At 33.6% G+C, this 20532-nt stretch overlaps 1 protein-coding gene across 2 annotated transcripts in view; it reads right to left on the bottom strand.

Moving 5' to 3' along the window:
* LOC143912085 (protein toll-like) overlaps window positions 1-20532 on the bottom strand; it is a 189722-nt gene that overhangs the window by 123952 nt on the left and 45238 nt on the right. For both annotated transcript variants that reach the window (XM_077431255.1, XM_077431256.1), the window contains exon 3: window positions 7103-7239. The gene's annotated coding sequence lies outside the window, so the exon portion shown is untranslated. The remainder of the gene's footprint in view (window positions 1-7102; window positions 7240-20532) is intronic.

Here is a 20532-nt window from a genome sequence, read left to right as displayed (position 1 = left end):
CAAAAATTATACAAGATGAAATACGATTATTACATACATATGTAGATAAAAGATTGATTGAAGTATACATATAACGACATTTTTTTATATTTTGGACATAAATACTTAATTTAAAATTAAAGTCTTGACTCTAGAGGTACTTTTGTTCTCCATGAAAATAAAAACAATTAATTGAAATGAAGTGGATTAGAAATAATACTCTCCGAAAGTACTATATCGACTTTTAATGAAGAGAAAAAAATGGGAAATTTAATCTTATACAATTTTGAAGAGTCGCCACATCACCATTATAAAAAAAATTATATGATGAATTGTGAAGTGAAGTGAAGTGTCATTGGATGGATACCTAAGAAATTTTTCCCCACGACTTAAAGCAAAGGTTTGTTACAAATTAAAAAAAGAAAATGTCAATTTTTGTAAAAGAAAAATAATTATTTGAATCAAATTGCTAATACGTTGGATATTGAAGCATCCACCTCTAATGCTAAGCCTACTAAACTAAGCTGTAGCAAATCAACAAGAAAGTCGCTCAGAAACGTATCAGTAACCCTGTATATTATTCGACAACGCTATGCAAAATTAATATAATATATTCATAGGCGCGTTGAAAGCGTTTCCCATTGATTGAGCTTCAACACAATTGAACGCGACCAAAGTTGCGTGTTCCCCTCGACGAATATATGTATATAAAGGTACTTTTTTTAATCCGAAGCAATAATAATAGTTTTTATTATAACGTTCTCGACTTGTATACGTAACGAGCGACATTTCCTCGGTCGAAATTTTCACGGAGACCGCTTTCAGAGGGACAGTAATCATTTTCACATTAGGCAACACAACACAACACGGAGGAAAAAAAGCATGATAAATTACACGTTTGATGTTGGATACAAATTGCATGCGTTTCTTGCAAATCTACACACACAAAAAGGAGCGGCGTGCGATAAGCCTTCCGGAAAATGGGGACGTTTACACATTGAAAACTCGCTTCGGTCATAACTTGACTTCCGGAAAAACTGCGACACGCTCGAACGTATGTACATATGTACGTACTTTGAATTCCCGTCAATGAAAAACGTTCTCGCTTGATTTTTCCGATCGTACATAAATATAGTGTGCTCGGTCAATTTGTACTTTTGGCATTTGTCTCGTGCCTTGTTCCAAAATTATAAATTAAACTTTGAAGGGTCGGAATGAGGCGAGATGGTTCGGTGCAATCTCATCGGCCAGACGACGACGATGTGCCGCAGATGTGCCACAATAAATATGCAAATCGCTTGAATACCAAATCATTCTAGAAACAATATCGCCGGGAGATGAGAGAAGAGAGACATTTTTATACGACGACGCTTACTACGTGCAACGTTTGACATTTCTCACAAGTCAAATATTCAAATTTCAGAGGCGACTAGATGGATCCGCCGTGATATTTTATACAATGTGAGCGCTTTATATGAAATTTGCTCCCTCGACAGACTAGAATTTGTAATACGTTTACGATATATGAACTACACATATGTACATATGTAGAAGCGCAAGGTCATAAGAAAAATATATTTTTGTTTTGCGGTATTTTATATAAACATATTTGAACAGCTTTTATTCTTATTTATGTAGACTTATAGTGCAGATTAAAAGTGGATACCCAAGAAGGCTCTCAGCAACTTTTTTTCCAAAATAATTACAGGAACATGAAAAAATTACGATTTTCTAAAAAGAACGGTTCCTCTATATATGTATATAAACACCCATTGCAAGCGCTATAGGTTTTTGAGCTCTTTTTCCTATTATGCTGTAGATTAACATTAGAATAATATAATACTATGATTACTAACCAAAATAAATTAAATTGTAAAATAGAAAATGATCAGTAGATCAGTAGCTATTAAAATAGATATAAGATGTATTGTGAACATAATTTCGTAATAATAAAAAGCATTTAAAAATCAAATTGCAAGCGCGGCACGCTTTGTATGGAATATTTCGGGTGAAACAGCGACTTTGTTTTTCGTTAATCAGTCAAAACTAATCTTAACTGACGAAACTATCGAAATTAAATTATCGAAAATCGAGACTATTCCCAAAAAAGAGATTTATGGAAAAAATTCCACTTTTTCGAAATTTTTGTCACGATAAATCGATTGGTTGGGCCAGCACAGGACATCTATAATTTAAAATCTATGATTTTTTATTTAACTTTTTCTTGATACTTCGAAAGATTTCCATCAGGTCCATCGATGGAAATACAAAACAAAATTACTGCTTTCCACTCCTGCCCATTACACGATTTGATAATACTGCCTTCAAAATGGGCATCGGTATTCGTAATTACATATATTATCTTTAAATTATATTAATAGGTTTTAATCTTTTATTATTAAATTATTTAAGAAATATTTTGTAACAATTATACTATGTATTCTTCTACATATATTAAAATTGCGTATAAATGTATCTTCAAATATTTATTTATTCTCTTTTACTTCCATTCTCTGCCTTTTAAATATCTACTATCTATACACAACTGGAAATAACTGGAGATATGGATAATAAACAATCAATAATAAATTGGGGATATTACCGTGCGTCTAAAATACATTGGACACAAAATTGGAACACACATGTATTGTGTTCAATATCTATAATCTGATATTGTAATTACAAATAATATGAGTGTGTAATGAAAATATACTGTGAATTTTGAATATGTAGAAAAAAATACGTTCTGTTATACATACATTAGAATTGTCTTATTGTAGAAATGATCAATTTATTCATTTTGATTTTCCCATTAACAAAGAGCTCGCTGAACCTTGATATGAAGAGCACACAAAATATGTATAATTAACGTCGAAAAACAGAACATTTCGCGTACAATTAAATCGACCACGACGAATATTCTCAAACTGTATAGATAAAATCGCTTCGTCACGGTCGCCACAAGCAGCGGAAACAAACTCAACGAAAATTAGCATGTACGCTCAAAAGAAACTATTTCATTTTTTTATTTTATTTTTCGTACAACAGAAACGGCAGCAGCAGAATAGCTATGATTTCGCGCCGGCTCGGAGCGTCACGCTCTGAAGAGTCCCAATCGGACCGCTATCTGGACTTTTTAAACCGAAAAAGAAGAAAACAGGGGGAAGCGAGAGTTCGAACGGTAAAATACACCCCAGTAGAATCCCCAGGTACGGGAAAGGTAAAGCTTTTAAAGCTATTTTGATTGCAAGCAGCTCGCGAAAGATTTTATTAGGGGCGCGTCTGGCGGGAGTGGGGTTAAAATTACCGCCGGCGCGCTTCTACTAACAATATGACAACCCTTGTCAGTAAAAAGTAATACCTCAACGAGACGGGGGATGGGGTGGCTTAGTTATGAATTCAAATTTTCGCATACGTCGAACAGAACGGGGGGGGGGGAGGTGGGAGGGTAGATGAAGAGGCGTCGCGTGCGTGATGAGGGTTAGAGGGGCGCGTCGTCGCGAAAACCGACGCTTGCAAATTGAGTCTGGAGAGTGAAGCCGAAGTTGAAAGTTTCGCAAATCATGGTGACGAGGGCTACGATGCTAAAAACTGACTGAATTTAATATTTTTTTGTGGGGAAAACAATGCAAAGTCCGTCCCAGCCGGGTCGAGATCCGATGTTCGAGTGTTAAATAAGGTCGAGAGCTGGATTGAAACTTTGTTTAGAATTAATGGTGACCGTTTTTTTGTCTATATAGCACATAATGTTTGACAATACAAAATAGATTGACAGAATAAATGTGGTTATAGAATGAAATAATTTTATATAAAAATAAATAGGATTATACCTCATTAGTCACTTTAAAAAAACAATGAAATCAGATAAATCGGCAAACTCTGATTAGAAACTATCGACTTGGAGTCACAAATATCTAAGTCTGACCAGAAATCGAACCCGGCAACCTCTCGATGGTCATCATTAACGCAATCACCAAGCTATGCTGGTGGCTTTTCTATAAAATGTTTATATTATATTTTGACGAATTGAAATTTTGATGAACGACAAAATATTTTTCCATTCCTCAATATGGATAGGGTGGAGAAATATGGGGAAGGAATATTCGTTTAAGTCATTGAGTACAATTTATCCCAACGACATGTTTTGAATATGCTGAGCACGTTTACGATGTACATATTAAGCACAGAACAATGACAAGTTCCGACAAAAAACAAAATATATGTATATAAACAAAGAGACGCTCATACGTTGAAAGCAGACGTTTTCATAAGAAAATTTTCTGTATGAAATGCTGAAATATTTATAAACCACAGATTTTTCTAACGTTGTTTCAGTAATACGAAATATACATATTATCTATTTCGGCAGTTTGAAAACTCATAAATTAATCCGTCAAAAATTTTTAGTACACTAGCTTGTATAGTACCCGGCATGCGTTGCAATGCCAGAATAAGGCATGCAATTCCCGTTCCCGTTTCAAGTGATGGTTGGAGCTCAACTAACGTCTCTTCAACACCATGTCGTCATAAACCAACTGGTAACGTGGTTAACAACAAACACATTTCCTTGACTACACAATGATCACTTCAAACTTTCGCGTCGGTAAAATCGTAATTACAAATATTGTTATTAAGAGGTTTTTTTCCCGTTTTTTTTCACAGTAAGCTTCCCGGACATGCATACAACAAATCCTGAAAGTTCCATCGTAATCGGTTGAGTGGTTAAGGAGCCTATACGAGACAGACATTCAATTTTATATATATACATAACTAGTTGTTTTACCCGGCTTCGCTCAGTATTTGTAATATAAACAGCTTAAACATGGCGAATCTAATAGTAAAAATTCATTTGTTTTTTTATTAAATTAATTTGAACCAATTGAATTCGTCATCGTCGTCATAGAAACCAAGTTCCCGACCAACAATACTTACATACATACATACAAAGTCTCTTTCGAAAGTATATATTAGATATTCTATTATATAATAACTGCACTAAATAATTTTTTTTCCTTTTAAAACTGGAAAGTCAGTTTATAATGCAAATTAATAATGAAGTAAGTACATAGGGTGGGTTTTATAGGAAAAAGCTACGATGATTAATATTTTACTGGCGATGTTCCCGAAGTATCATAAATATTTCCCCTTTTGATGAACTGCGGGGTGGGACGTCTCTTCCTGCGCGAGGAGTATCGCTCACAAAGGATACCTGTCGCCTAGGATAATTAAGGCCTTTAAGACGGCCAAAGGTTTCTGTCAGTTGGTAATTGCCTTCAAGAAAATGACGCCGAGAGGCTGGCCAAAGGCCGTCTTTCAGCTTTCACAATTTGTTCTGCGTATTTATGGTTAAAAGACGTTAATTAATTTGCGAAAGAAACCGATCTTCCCTAAGACGAAGTCTGACGTATCCGTACACCTACATATTTATTTTTAATTAAAATAAATGTATTCGTTCAAAATATGTAGTAATAACACTGAGCAACAAAAAATCACGTTTTTTACTTACCCGAGTAGAAACTAATCAATCTTTATTAAGTTTGACCCACTGAATTCGAATGTGACAATGATTTTGTTGCTTTCTTCTCATTTATGAGAATATGAGCGTTTAAAAAATGTGCAATTTTAACCGATTTTTGGCTTTTGCAGTCAATCACGTATTACTGTGCCGAAAGTGAGTATTGGAAACAATAATTAGATTTTTTCTATTGATTGTAATTTTGTATGGCTTTAAAATACGCATAATTATTTTTCTCGAGCTATCATGCATTTATTGGACCAGTTCTATATTTCACTACGTTTAAAAATGTTAGTTTTCAATCTCAATTTTTTTTTTCTGAACTTACTGATTCGAGCGGTAAATGATTTAAAATTACAATATGAAATGTTCCAGGCTCATCGCTCGTAAGCGAGCGAGCGAGATGGAGTGATACGCTCTCCATTCTTCATCTCGCTCTAGCATCATGCTTAAGGTTATAAACAACCGCATTTTTTTACTCAAATTGAGATAAAAAAGCAATCCTTACAAACGTAATAAAGTGAAAAACTAGCGAAATAAGCTCATAATATTATGGACAAAATGTGCAAGAAAATAGTCTATTTTGGACATTTAAAATATTCTAATCAAAGTGATAAAAAAACACAATCAATAGAAAAAGCATTTGATTATTTATTTCATTGCTGTTTCGGGCAGAGCAATGCGAGATTTTGGATTAAAGAATTGTTTTTAAATGCTCAAATCTCAAAAACGGGAAGAAAGCAACAAAAATCATTATCATATTCGATTTCAGCAGGCCAAATTAGTAACGTTTGAATAGCTTCCACTCCGTTAATTTATTGCTCAGTGCATTTGGAAAGATCGAAGCAAAAATAAAAACAAAAATCAATATTTGAATTCACACTAATATGTAACTAATCCATCGTTAATAATGAAAGCCAACTAATTATAACACAAAATCGTTTTTAATATTTGCATCATTTATCGATAAACGTCTGGCAGTTTTAAAACGCCCACACAGAATAACACAACGATAATAATCTCTTTGGGAATTATTAATTAAAAATAACAGATTTCTCTTCTGTGTCATTAACGATGACGATGCTCTTGTTATGGGAATAATATATGGAATATATATGTACATATAACGTGCACAATACAGAACCAAACATTCACATCAAATACATAATTCACGCGACAAGAAAGTTCAACCTACAATGTCATATTTACGACTTGAATCCAATTTATTTACATATAAATAGACTTTAGACAGTTCTGAATATGTGGTGATCTTTTCAAAACATTAAAGGATGACCCTTATTAGGTATATGTAGTAAGTTACTGCTAATTGAGACACCCCGTATACTACTCACGTCCGAATGGGGTACGTTCGATATGAATAAGTCAGGGTGTATTTCAGTCCATTAGCATTTGAATTTTCTTTAATTTCTTGGCGTCAACCTTTCGAGCGCTTTGTCCCGTTGTTATTTATTCGGCGAGCCCCTGTCACATTTCGGGTTTATAGTATTAGGGTTTAGATTATTTTCTCGCGCTTAGGGGCGGCACTTTTGACGTTTGAAATTAACAAAGTTTTATTTTTTTTGTATCAAAGGAATATAAAGCGCTTACCAGTCGGGGTAAATTGGAATCGCGTGCGAAGCTACGATGTTGGAACAAGGAGAGAGTACAAGGACCCCGTCACGCCAGGACTCCTCGTACCGGTTCGGTTCAGCTGGACTTGCTTCTGGGATCACTGAACCGCGAAACTGAAAAAAAAAAACATACAAAGAATATCAGTGTTATGTTCATTACGCATACAATTACTTCATTTCTTGGAAAAAAAATCTTAGAAGCAAAGTTCATGTTAAAACACGATATATATAAATTATACCAAATATATATAAAAAAACGTCAAGTTGTAAATTGGTTGTAAGGAAAAATTATTTGATTTATCAACATATGAACTAATTTAATTGTATTTTTCATATTAAATGTATATAACCAGCAGAATAAATCAGTGTTTAGCATATAGTTCTTTAAACAGAGTGGTCACATAATTGATTTCTGATTCAATACTGTAGTCTGCCAATTTATCTGATTTTCATTTAAACGGTTCCTGTAAAAATTAGCATCTCCTTCCTTATCTCTCCTGCTAATCTCAAGTTATTCAGCGTCTTGAGGTTCGCCAATTTGATTATAAAATGCTGCAAAAATGTCTTCATAAATATCACTGTAGATGTTGTGTCTGAATTCGCATTTTATAAAATGCTTATGTATATTGATTGTATTGTATATTTAAATCTCAATTTTTAAGCAATCTCAAATTTCGCTAAATTGAATAAAATGCTGCAAATTTACAAATTTGACCATTGATGTCTCTGTGGATATTAATTGATGTATATTTATGTACTTTGTGTAATACTTATAATATTTGAAACAAATGGCACAATGTTTCTGGCCAGGAAGGCGCATTGGAGTTACTTGTTAGGCATTCCTGGTATAAATTGAAGATAAAATAAAATATGAAATGTTGAAAAACAGATGACGCAACAAATTTCAATACATGCATAGATATGTGTCTACATAATATGAATCACTGAACAACAAGGAAGTTTGAGCAACAGCCTACATTGTTTCATATTAAAAGAATACTTAAATTATGTATACAATGTAATCGGGATGCTTCCTCGCCGAGAATATTCCACGAATGTTGGAAAAAAAATGAGTTGACTCCGATTAAGTGAGAGAACGCGTTAAAATAACCGAGTTACCTGTTCGGCCGGTGAACTCGAGTTTTCGAAACTCGTGGACCGAACAATTCCGTTACATTCTTTGAACACATTTCTTTTCATCTTATTTTTGCGGCTGAAACTTGTTTTGGCAGATGTGAGACGTCCTGCAGGAGCTCATTCTGATCCTTATAATAATAAGAAATCCAGACACATATTTCGAAACAGACAAGCATGTGTGTTTTAAGTTAAATATTGCAAAATCTGCGAGGTTTATTATTGTTATTAGCTATAAAATTCAGTTTATCATGTATTAAACATCGAATAATATAAAATGAGTGCAAGAAATAAATAAAAATAGTGCAAGAAATACATAATTATTTCTGTTGATATTGCTCAATGTTTTTGTTTCGTAATGGCATAATTCGAATAATACATAAAATTCTAACAATACATAATTCGAGGAATACATAAAATATAAAGAAAGAATTTACTATATTTGGAAATGTAAAATAAAATTTAAGTCCTAGTCAATCGCTATCCATCACAGTGCGGCAAATGTTAATGAATTCGTTAATGATTAAACTTCCCTAGCATTATGTTCGAGATATTAGCAAAATTCAATGCCTCCGTATATCCGTAAAATATCAAATTTATCTAAAGACTGGTAGTGGTTCAAATACAGATCACAAATTTTTGACGAGAATTTCATGAAACTAGCAGAGTGAAGCTTATAAAAGTTTTGTTTTTTTATTTGTCTTTGCTTTTTGAAGCATTCAAAATATAAATCTTGAACCTTATAATATGCAGGGCCTACTTGAGGGACGTTCGACTGACCGATATTGATATTTTATATTATTCTGCATAAAAATACATATATTTATTTAATGCTAAATTTTTATTATTTTTCGATCCACGCATTCTTTTTGTCCATGTAAAATCGTACCTGTTATATCATACATTCTTATTCAATTATTTTAAAAAATAGCAACCAATATATACAGGTATTTTTCTAATAGTTCTGATATATTTTTCGCAAATTAAAATATATGTATCTATAAGATCTTTTTTTTAGTTTGTCATATGGCCCGAAATTATTTTTTCAGGGCCAGGGATTCCCCGATTATATACCTATAATTAATATATAAACCCATACATGATATATAATTTATTTTGTTTTAAATTTACTACGTCGTATTACATATGATAAAAGGTATTATCAATTAAAATTATATTATTTATTATAATAAAAGGAAGTCTATTCTGCAAAACATATTTACGTATATGGAAAATACACTTTTAATTACTATAAGAACATGATACTACGCCTACGTATGTACATACATATACATACGTAGAATGCTTCTTGTTGTATGTTTTGTTATTATGTGGTTTTCGAATAATGACACATGATTTTGTCGGTAAAAGTTTAAAAAAAAATTGACAATCCAATTTAAAATTGACAGCTCAATCAATTGCGATACGTTTATGTCAGAAAATCAATAGCTCGAAAGGCTATTCAATCGAATTCTATTCTGGAAAAATCCATTGTTGGAAATGCAGTTTTCATTCACCCGGGAAACGATTGAAAAACAAATTAAATCTAGCTGCAGAATACTTCGATTTAATGCACTAGCAAAAGTTGATAACTTCATTTTAAATCCAAAGTACAATAAATATACACGACGGACGCGGATTATCCCCGTTTAAAATCACTTATCCGATATCCAATATCGTAGACGCCTCGCAGTTTTCCGTCCTCTAAATTATGCGACAAAAAAGTACGACAACTTTCGGCGCTGGAGTTTTCTTTCCTCCAGAAAGAGTTCGAATCTATGTAGGATTACGAAAACGATTAGCAAGGAAAAGACCGGATTTAGACACACAACTACGTACAAAGTCGCGTCTCGAATGGGAAACGGCGACAAAAATATATAAACCAGCATTAAATGTTGCGAAAAGTTGAACAAACTTTATAAGAAGTGATTATTAAACGGACACACATAAAAGTATGAAATACCCGTGCCGGAATCGCACAAAATTATCGCAGCATATTTGCGGTCATCGTGTTATCAAAACACATTCAAAACGGCTTATCATCATAATGCCACTACATTTGCTAGAATTAATTATAAAATATGACAACAATAATTTTCAATATAAATCTCATTCCAATAAACAAATCAAAGTTTTCTTAGACGGGTACGTACATACATACATATCTGCATAAATCTAAGATTCGGAGCATTTGAAACGGAATACACAATAGATTGCGTTTCCCATAAATTAAACACACACGTACACATACGAAGGATATAAATTATATCGAGCCGATCCGAAAATTACACGTCGGATGAAATTCGAACGAGTAAATTGGGCATTGTGATGCATCGAACACCCACAAGTGGTCGCTTCGGGGTATCTAAAGAGAATACTAGTGCTACATACATACATATATAGTATCGTATTATGCATGTATTAGGTAAAGTTCCGACACACGTCTGGGCTTGCTAATAATGCACCTGTGTGCAATGTGAAACTAACTTGGATGCACAGCATGAATGACAATCGCTCGAATTGAACCCGGACAATTTCGTTCAGCCAATTTAGAAATTACCACTATAATATGTATGTATGTATGTATATATATATATTCTGCATCCAGAATATCAGTTGTTTAGTATACATATGTACATATTCTCATATATATGGATACTATTATGTGAGCGAAGGCAAATTTAATTTTGACCAATCTAAACGTGGATAAAGCATATGTAGGGTTGCCATATTTCAATTTCAATTTTCAAATGTTATATCATAATTTACAGCCATTCGCTATCTAATGCTGTATGAATACGACTCCAACACGCTTCTATTCGTCTCTGTTTTGAGCAACTCTCGCCTATCTCATCACACACATTTTTACAAGGCTTCTGTATGTTTGACTTCGCAAACGATTGAGCTAAATTTCCTACATTATTTCGATCATTTTTAAAATTTGCCAGGTTTTGCGTGGTTTGATCAACGATGGAAATTTCAATCGATTTTTATAGTTAGATGGTGAAAAATAATCATAATAAACACTTCCAAATTTGCGAAAATTTTGAAAATGGTGACGTTTAATAGCTAGTAGGCTTACATACATATATGTTTGACTTTTTGCCAAATTGGAAAAAACCACTCTACCAACTACTTGTCACCACTATTTGAATATAATTTAAAATGACACCATTTATATGTCGCTGGGGGGCAACCCGTAATGGAATCATGGTAAAATATAAATTGTATTATCTTTCAAAGACTCAAAATATTACATACAACAGACAAAATATTTCTTTTATCATTGAGCTTAGCAACGAGGCCTGGTTTTGGTCAACAGATCCCAAAATCGGATTTGATAATACATTTTTTAAGCTGGACAAACGATTTTCGGAAAGGAAGTCGAGAGATTATCTTTGTTAGGTCTCGTAGCGTCTTTATCTACGACAAACATCAAAGCCATACATTATATGTAAGTTTTCCGACAAATCTGTACACGTTCATGTAATTGCAAAATTAAGAGTGCAATTTCAAATTTCAATCGCTCACTTTTTATAATACACGTGCAATTTCAAATTTCAATACGAATTTTTATAATACACGTGTATACATACATTTTTAACACTCACACACGTACAACGTCTTTCATTTGTCTTACCCTACTCAGTTAAATGATTTATGTATTTTTAGTTATATTGTGAAGGCAGGGGGACAGCAAGGGAGGGGGAGGGGTCAAAGCAGCCTAAACGGCTTATTTATTAACGCAAACACAATGAAGACTTTGCAGGCTTTTGTCGCAGCAAAACAAGCGTCGTACCGGGTGACCCATTTCATTGTGGCCGCGTGTACCGGGGCGTCGCTAATGACGGACGGTCACCCTCGTCATCTGGCCGCGCTTCCACCTGTCACGTTGGCCATCCGGAAAAATAACCTCGAATGTTTTATTTCATTCTTGATGTACATACATATATACTATATTTCCCGGTCAAAATCGAAATTGAATCGAGTTGACTTTTGACTCGACCGTATGCGTTTGCATTATCCGAAACAGAGGTCTCAAAACTTCTCCCGGCTACGAAGCAGCTGTAGTCGTGAGATAAAATTTGAAAACCGAACTTTATCATCATTGATTAACAAAACAAATAAAATATCAGTTAATTGGTCCTACAAAAGCTTAACTTTTTTTCATAACTACATAATTTGTGCTATATACATATGCGATTAATTGAATAAATTTTAGTTTTAATAAGAACCCAAACTTGGTCACACGACCAAATCATTTGCAAGCTAAGTAGAGGTAAGTGATTACACAACATATGTACGTATGTATGTTATACTAATTGCAATTGAAATTCTACGTTTTTGATGTTCATCTACATATTTTTTATATTATAATCAGCAAAATAGTTCAGTGGTTAGCGTGAATTTTTTTAACTGCGGGATCATGAGTTCGTTAGCTGGCCCAATATTGCTGGCCAGACCTTTTATACCTATACATATGACTCCAGGTCGATCTTTTCTTATGAGAGTATGCCAATTTATCTGATTTCATTGTTGAAACGTTTCCACGGTTTTTGCAAATTCGAGTTTATAGCAACTTGTTTAAAATGTATGTGTTTCTCGCAAAAGTTTTCTGTGTATTGAATTTGTTCATAGATGTTTCTATGATACTGTATAAATACAATTGTTTATTGTTGTTCGCAATTGGCCAGGAAGGCGCATTAGGATTATCTGTTGTCTTCCTGGTATATATACATACATATAATATGAGCAGTAGCTGCAATACGAAATCGATATAAATCCGAGATTATCTCTGGCATATCAATGATACTAAGATCAAGATGAACGCTTTATATTTAAAAAATACTGATGTGTGAAATTCATCATGCCTATTACAGGTAAAAAAGTTTCAGCCTAATCCGTTTAACAGTCTGGGAGATAATTGAATCCAAAAACATAAAAAAAGTGGAGACCGATGTATAATGGGAGGTACCACTTGCATGCAGCTTAAAATTTTGAAAAAAATTACAAAGCAACAATAAAAAATTTAGTAACTGATACAAATTTCAGTTTAATAGGATTAGATATGTTCGAATTATCTCTAAAATACACTAACACACACACACATATTGGAGATAATGAAAACGTGATCAGTGATCGATTCATAGTTTGAAAAATGAGTCCGAGTCAAAATTTGGGGTTCGAATTTTTGCATGATCACAAAACTTCATCTATTGTTACTACGTACATGTATGTAGATAAAGTAAAAATCAAATTTTGTATGAAGTTTCATAAATGATCGCAATAAACAAGTTTCTGTCGATGTAAATAACGTTCACAAAACCAAATCTAAAACACAAGAACACCGTGACAATGATAAAATAAATGAATCTTTAAATCCTTCAGGAGCCCAAATTTGAAAGCCACTGATCTAGTATATGTAGGTACAAATTACTCGTGTTCAGTGAAATTAAGTGACAGCCGAGATGTGAGTAACTGAAACTAGGGGACGGTCAGTGCGTTAATGGTTTTCCACCAGCTCGAAAGGAAAAGTAGGGGAAGTGATACAAAAAAGAAAAAGAAACACTTTTCCAGTGTAGGAAAGATCCGTCGGTGACAGCCGGACCCCGTTAAAGTGTCACCGGAAGTGGACCGTTGACGTCTCCCCGGTGAATACGACCCTGATAGTGGTTGGTTGAAGGATCTAAACTTTGGATCTTTCGAATTTATTGCGGAAGATTCAAGTTCTCGTCGCAGAAACTGTACTAACGACACACAAGGGATTTTTTTTCCTAATTTTAAGAACATCTTAGTCTTAAAATACTTTCAAAGGCCAACAGATGAAGTACCTATGTACATACATACATATCTACAAAGGAATATTGCTACATATGTACATATAAGCCGTGTCGTTAATTATAAATATATAATGCAAAAAGTCGTTATTTAAATTTAATATTTAATAAAAAAAATTCGAAACATTTCAAAAACCATTTTTTCATTCATTATGTATTCGTTATTTAAAAAGCAACTTCATTGGCTGAAAAACGGAAAACCAACCATTTTTCTCGAAATTAATTTATTTTCATCTCTCGGAAATATACTACCTTTATTTATATCGAGCGCAAAAAAATAAATATTTTGTATTTCACGAGTATATTCATTTAATTACGTGCTCGCAAAGGCCGGGAAATTTACCTATTCCTACAGGAGGATGATGTACATAATATTCAAATTTATGGCACTGTATAATATTTTAAATATACATTAAAATATATGTATGTTGGGTAAAGATTTTCTTACCGAAAAAGCCTCAATCCCCCAAGGCCGATTTTAATAACAACGCAATCTGCGTAAACAAATTAAGAAAATCCCAAGTTACATATATTAATTATAATTCAAGAATAGTATAAACATAATGCTATTCCAAGTATTATATAATAATAAATCTAAAGCAAACATATGAAAATAAACAAATATGAATATAATTAAGGTCTCTCGATTTACATACCTTGAAATGAGTAAATTTTAATTAAATTTATAAACATGTTTTTGGGTCGCAAACAGCAAACATTTCGATTGCAACCTATATCAATGTTAAAGCTATAAAAACACAAAATGAAAAATTTACTTAAATCATCAACATTAGCAACATATGTAGTTAGCAGGGAGATGACAGAGATCGATACAGATTAGACATTAGTACCATTTTTGCATGTACATATACCTGCACTCTGACAGATTCGGATGAGATCTTCATAATGCACACCCGGTCGATCCCTTACACTCTTTCCAGCAGAATTCTTTCACGCGTGCATCACTATCTGTGTGTGCAATTAGCCAACTACTATTGGCCGTTAGATTGGAGGTGATCAATTTGATGCAGCAGTCAAAAATAAACTAACAAGCATTTGAATACGCGATTGTAGGTAAATAGCGCAAATTCCTTTCAACAACAAGATTGATATATTGAATTCGACAATGTTCTGCGTGTAAAAAATACATCTCCCGTAGAGGAAGACATCCATCTAGAAGCGATATTCGAACTAGGCACGAACTCCCCGAATATATTATACATCGTTCTTAGGGGATCTTCTACCCCCCTCCAACCTCCCAACCACCCGTCGACTCCCCCTAAAGACGACAAACAAGAACCTGCGCCCACCCTTTTATTTGCGCACGGTCTGATACAGTGTAAATATGTAACAACCTGCATGCGATGAAGATGCGTTACACGTTTCCGAAAATCCCCTTTCGTTCCCTCGTCTGCCTCCATACGCCGAGAGTGCTTCAAAAGCTCCCTAACGACCGTGTTTACATAGTAATTTGAGGCCGAAATTAATTACACGTGCGATTTACCGAAATTTAAAGCACAGCTCCCTTTTTCACCCTTAATCCTTTTAAAGTGTTACACTCACTTTGAATCAAAGAATTTCCGGAGCATATTGAGTCTACATATGTACATATGTATATGTTAACACGTGTACTGTGACTATCAACATTGTCCAAAATCCAATATGATTGGTCATCATTATTCATAGGTTTAGGCGAATACATATATTCCAATACCATCAGGTTATATATGTACATAGGTAAAGGTCAAACATGTTCAATCCCAAATCATATGTATGTATGTACATACATACATGTGCATATGTTGGTTTTCATATCAATCAAAAGCTATATGTAGTATATGTAAATACATAACATTAAATAAAATATTTATATTTTATATAAGATTGACAACTTGCAGTTGTTGTCAAAACATTGTTTATAGAAATGGTTTGACCTTTGAAGAGAATATCTCCACGTGCGCTCTTCTTACTTTTTTTGTTTTATTAATCTCATGTGGAAAATTTTGCATTTTCTGCGTATCACATATATAAATACATAACTTTTAGATGTAATACAACTCCGAATAACCATTGGTAGTCCACATAATGAATATTTTACCCAGTTAAAGTAAAAAATATTAATTCAAAAGAACAACTTAAAAAATGCAAATGCTAGTAGAATGCGTTATATTTAATTTCTTTGTATTTCAAGTTCAAAAAAAGTGTCCATCTATTTGCTGCTACCAAATCAGATCTAATATTGACAGAAAGTTTGATTCAAATTTGTAAACGCAAATGTTTGATATACTTGATATACTATTGATCTTCATCATATCGGAATATTGAAAAGAATGCTAGAATTCGCAATAATAGACGAAAACACAACATGTTTAAGTAATCCATAATTTTTGGTTGTATAAAAAGTGAATTCACTGAGAATCGTTGAAGTATAAATAATTCCACGAAGAACAAGCAACATGTGTCGTAATAAAAAAAATACGACGACGAGATTCAAAACTACCTAAACCTGGCATTCTCCATATAAATTTTCATGGATATAACCAAAAGTAGTTAGTATCCATTATTTTTAAAGTACCTAGAGAAACCGACATTTTTTATGGGCTTTTTCCAATAAATTAAAATACAATTTATTGTTAGGTGACTAAATTATACAGTTAAACGCTGACAAAAGAATTGTAGAGGCAAATCATCGGATTTAAATTAGACAACACATATGTAAGTATGTTTGATTACGAATGCTAAAGATTGTTTAAACTTATTGACAACATTTAAAATTTGGTTTTTAAACGTCAAATTACTGTCAGAAAGTACACCAAGATCACGAATTATATAAACTCGAATTAGCATCATATAAAAATTTAACACGAATCATCGATACTCGATAAACAATTTCATCCATTGAATATTGAAAACATGAAAAATTCGCGATCTAGTGAAGAAGGTGATAGTTTCGCAGTTGTTTGAGGTAAAGGACACACGATTATTTTGTGACCACAGCAATAGCACATCCAAATCTTTTTTCAAGGAAAAATGATCGTCATAAGTTAAATTTCCTTATATATTTTTACGTCGTATGTAAATGCAATATCTTCGCGTAAATGTAATATCATATAATGAAAATCGACTTGAAAAATTAGCACAAAAGCCAATCCCAAGCCTTGTGCGGATTCCCTTGATTTAGAAGTGAGCTTTCAACTTTAAATTCAGAACAAAAATTGAATTAAATAATCAAGAGGAAATATTATTTTCGCCCTAATCGTGACAAAATGTAACAATTCTTTAGATTTTGCACCATCACTTTTTTTCCGAGTGGAAAATACTCACAGTTTTGTTACCAGTACGGCTGTTCAATTATTCATTTCCATTTTTATTTTCCTTTTCTAAGGAAACGAATTAGCGCAGGGAGGTAAAACGAGTCGAATGAGATCGAGTGCGCCTGATGTGCATATTTATTGTTCCTTCGACGTTGGAATTTTTCCGCGTCGGAAAATAGATTTTCAGCGGATATTAGACGCGATTTTTCAATTTCCTTGACACTCTGTTTTACGATTGCACTCGGTGCAACGGAGGCGCTATTATTGACAGCGTCGCATATCCTACGGCAATAAATATCCTTCAAACGGAAATGCATTAAACATATATTACCATAAATACATACATATACTACTATATTATACCCCAAGGCGAACCTCATACATACTCTGCTCATATGTGCTCAACGATACAAAATCCCTTTTGTAGTGACGAACACTGGCCATATTGAATTGAACAACTCAAAATACACATATTAAAACTCTCGATAGGGAAAATTCGCGTTTCGATTAAATTACAGCGGTCGATTAAATTGCCCATTCGTATCAAAAACGTATGACTCGAAAAGTTAGATTCGTGCCATTTCGAATGCACGTTCAAATTAAATTATCCTTCTCGCGTTCTACTTTCGTTTCGTTTTTACGCCATTTTCTACGATTCGAACGAACCGAACTATGGATTTTATTAGTAGCTCAGTACAGTATTTTCCTGCAGCTGAATATTAAACTGAACATTCTCGAATGTAAACTTTTGAACTTGCCACTTAACCGCTCCGTTCCCTACTTACCCGAGTACATAATCCCGCCTTTAAAGCTTTTGCGAACTGATGCTTATTTTTCAAAAGTTCTAAATACCAATCGTTACTCTTCAATACTTCGCAGTATAAAATTCCTTCAATAAGTATATACTTTATACACAATAATTAATAAGCATGTAAAAAACGAGAAGACGATTGATTCATATATACTTTATACTTATATACATACATATATTATACATACCTACATATGTATGTACTTGGACTCTGAAGATGACAACTAAATATTAAACTTTAGGTTCCATTAAAAACAAATATTTCATTGAAATTCAACACGATTATAAAACTTAGTGGCGAAATAAAGAGTCATCAAAACCATTATATTGTACTACCAAGCACTTTGACAAAGTCACGCACGACAATGCCGCGCCAACACAGCCGCGCAAGGCAAAATTAAATAACCATGTATAATTTTTTATATCCAATAAAAAATAAAACATAATCGTACTTAAACCAGCAACATAGATCAGTGGTTAGCGTAAAATGCTATCGATTGTGTGGTCACGAGTTTCATCCCTGACTTTGTTGCTGGCCAGACCATGGATATGTGATTCCAAGGTCTAATTGTTTCCTTTTCGAGTTTGCCGATTTATCTGATTTCATTGGAAACGTTTCCAACAAATTGGCAATCCTATAATATTTCTCGAAAAATTTTAATTTACAGAATCTCAAAATTTGTTGATATTTAAAAATGCTGCAAAAATTTGTCCATAGATGTCTCCATTGATGATGATTGTAATGTTTGATAATCGATGTTTGTAATTGGCCTTGAATAATACTTACAAACGTACATACAATGTTGAAAATAGTAAAAAAGTGTTAGTAAAAAAGGGATGTATACGTGTATAAAAAAAAATAAAAATAAAATAGCTAGACATCTGAGTCACATGATATTTAGTAAAAGACGTCAAGGAATGGTTATATAAACTGTAAACAATTATTAAACCCTTTAACAATTTTTATCAATTTTAAAGATTTGCATGCGTGAGTTTAATAATCGTTTTCGACACTGCATTGCTAAGATTCGTTATTTAGAATAGGCCATACATATATCTTTTAACCACCAAATACGAGTGCTTTATCCCGGCGCTTCCTTTTATGTATGTACATATGTGTGTATATATGTTAAGGTATTGAAATGCATATAATGCAATCTGAAGGACGTCCTTATAAGATGGGGTGGGAACGGTGTTAGACGACCCTCCCTGGTCGCAAAACGCAAATTAAATATTGATTCAGAATGCAGGGTGCGTGAAACGGGGTACATAGGGTAGTGGGAAAGGACTGAGGAAGTAAATGGTGCGAGAAAAGGACTCTGTTTGAACAATACGAGTGGTGACCCTCGAAGGCTTTCAAATCCCGGCTCCTAGTTTATTTACAAGTTTGCAGTCTCGGACGACCTCCTTCAGATATGTACATACCTACATAAGTACATGTATATATGTACATAGGTACATATAAGACATTTATATGGGATTACTATACATTTTTATCAAAGTCTTTCTCCCCCCACTAATGTCTCATGTGACTAATCAGACTAATTTCTCTTGCGTACCTTTACCCGCGGGGAGAGAAGCTCGTTTAGATAGTGCTGATGTAGATATATGGCTTTTTCATCGAGCATAAGGGACAAAATGGATGCTTGCTCTTGTCGTAAATCTAACAGCTATTCCCAAACTCACTTAAATAAAAATAATTCCCGTTAATATGTAGTGTTTTATTACAATAGACGGTAAGGGATACGTGTTTTTTTATAAACAAAACAAGAATAGTTGTTTATTATTCAAAAATGAATACAAAGGTACAACTGTCACACCTCAATTGGGAACGAAATTATATGTAATTTAGTTACTAATTAAAAAAGTTCTCAATTACATAAAGGTTCAATACGTTGTTTAATATTGAAATCATTGGGTTTACCCGCCTCAATCTGTGTTCGTGAATAATCTGTTTACTTAATCCTTTACTAGATTTTGAATTAAGCTTATAAATGTTCGAATGCAAATACTTTGGGCAAAGTGCGGTTTTCGTTATTAGAAACGATGATCCGAGGATGAGCGATTAGCCGAAACTTTTCTCTAAAGTTGTGAAGGGCGCTCAAGTATTTCAAAATCTACTAAATGACGCGGGGGATGGAAATCTTTAGCTAAGCCACGGTCGGGGGAGGGTATTTTGCATTCGCTTCACCGCCCTTTTGCACTTCCTCTCCTCATCCCACGCTTTTAACTAAACTCTAATACAAGTTACCGAGGCCCTTTGATGTGGTGCAAATCGAATTGGCCCCGAGTCTGATGCGTTTTTCCTTTT

The sequence above is a fragment of the Arctopsyche grandis genome, chromosome 5 (genome assembly GCF_051622035.1).
Source record: "Arctopsyche grandis isolate Sample6627 chromosome 5, ASM5162203v2, whole genome shotgun sequence".
In the NCBI taxonomy this organism is placed as follows: Eukaryota; Metazoa; Arthropoda; class Insecta; order Trichoptera; family Hydropsychidae; genus Arctopsyche; species Arctopsyche grandis.
The sequence above is the reverse complement of the archived record's forward strand: the minus strand, read 5'-3'. Positions and strand labels throughout refer to the sequence as shown.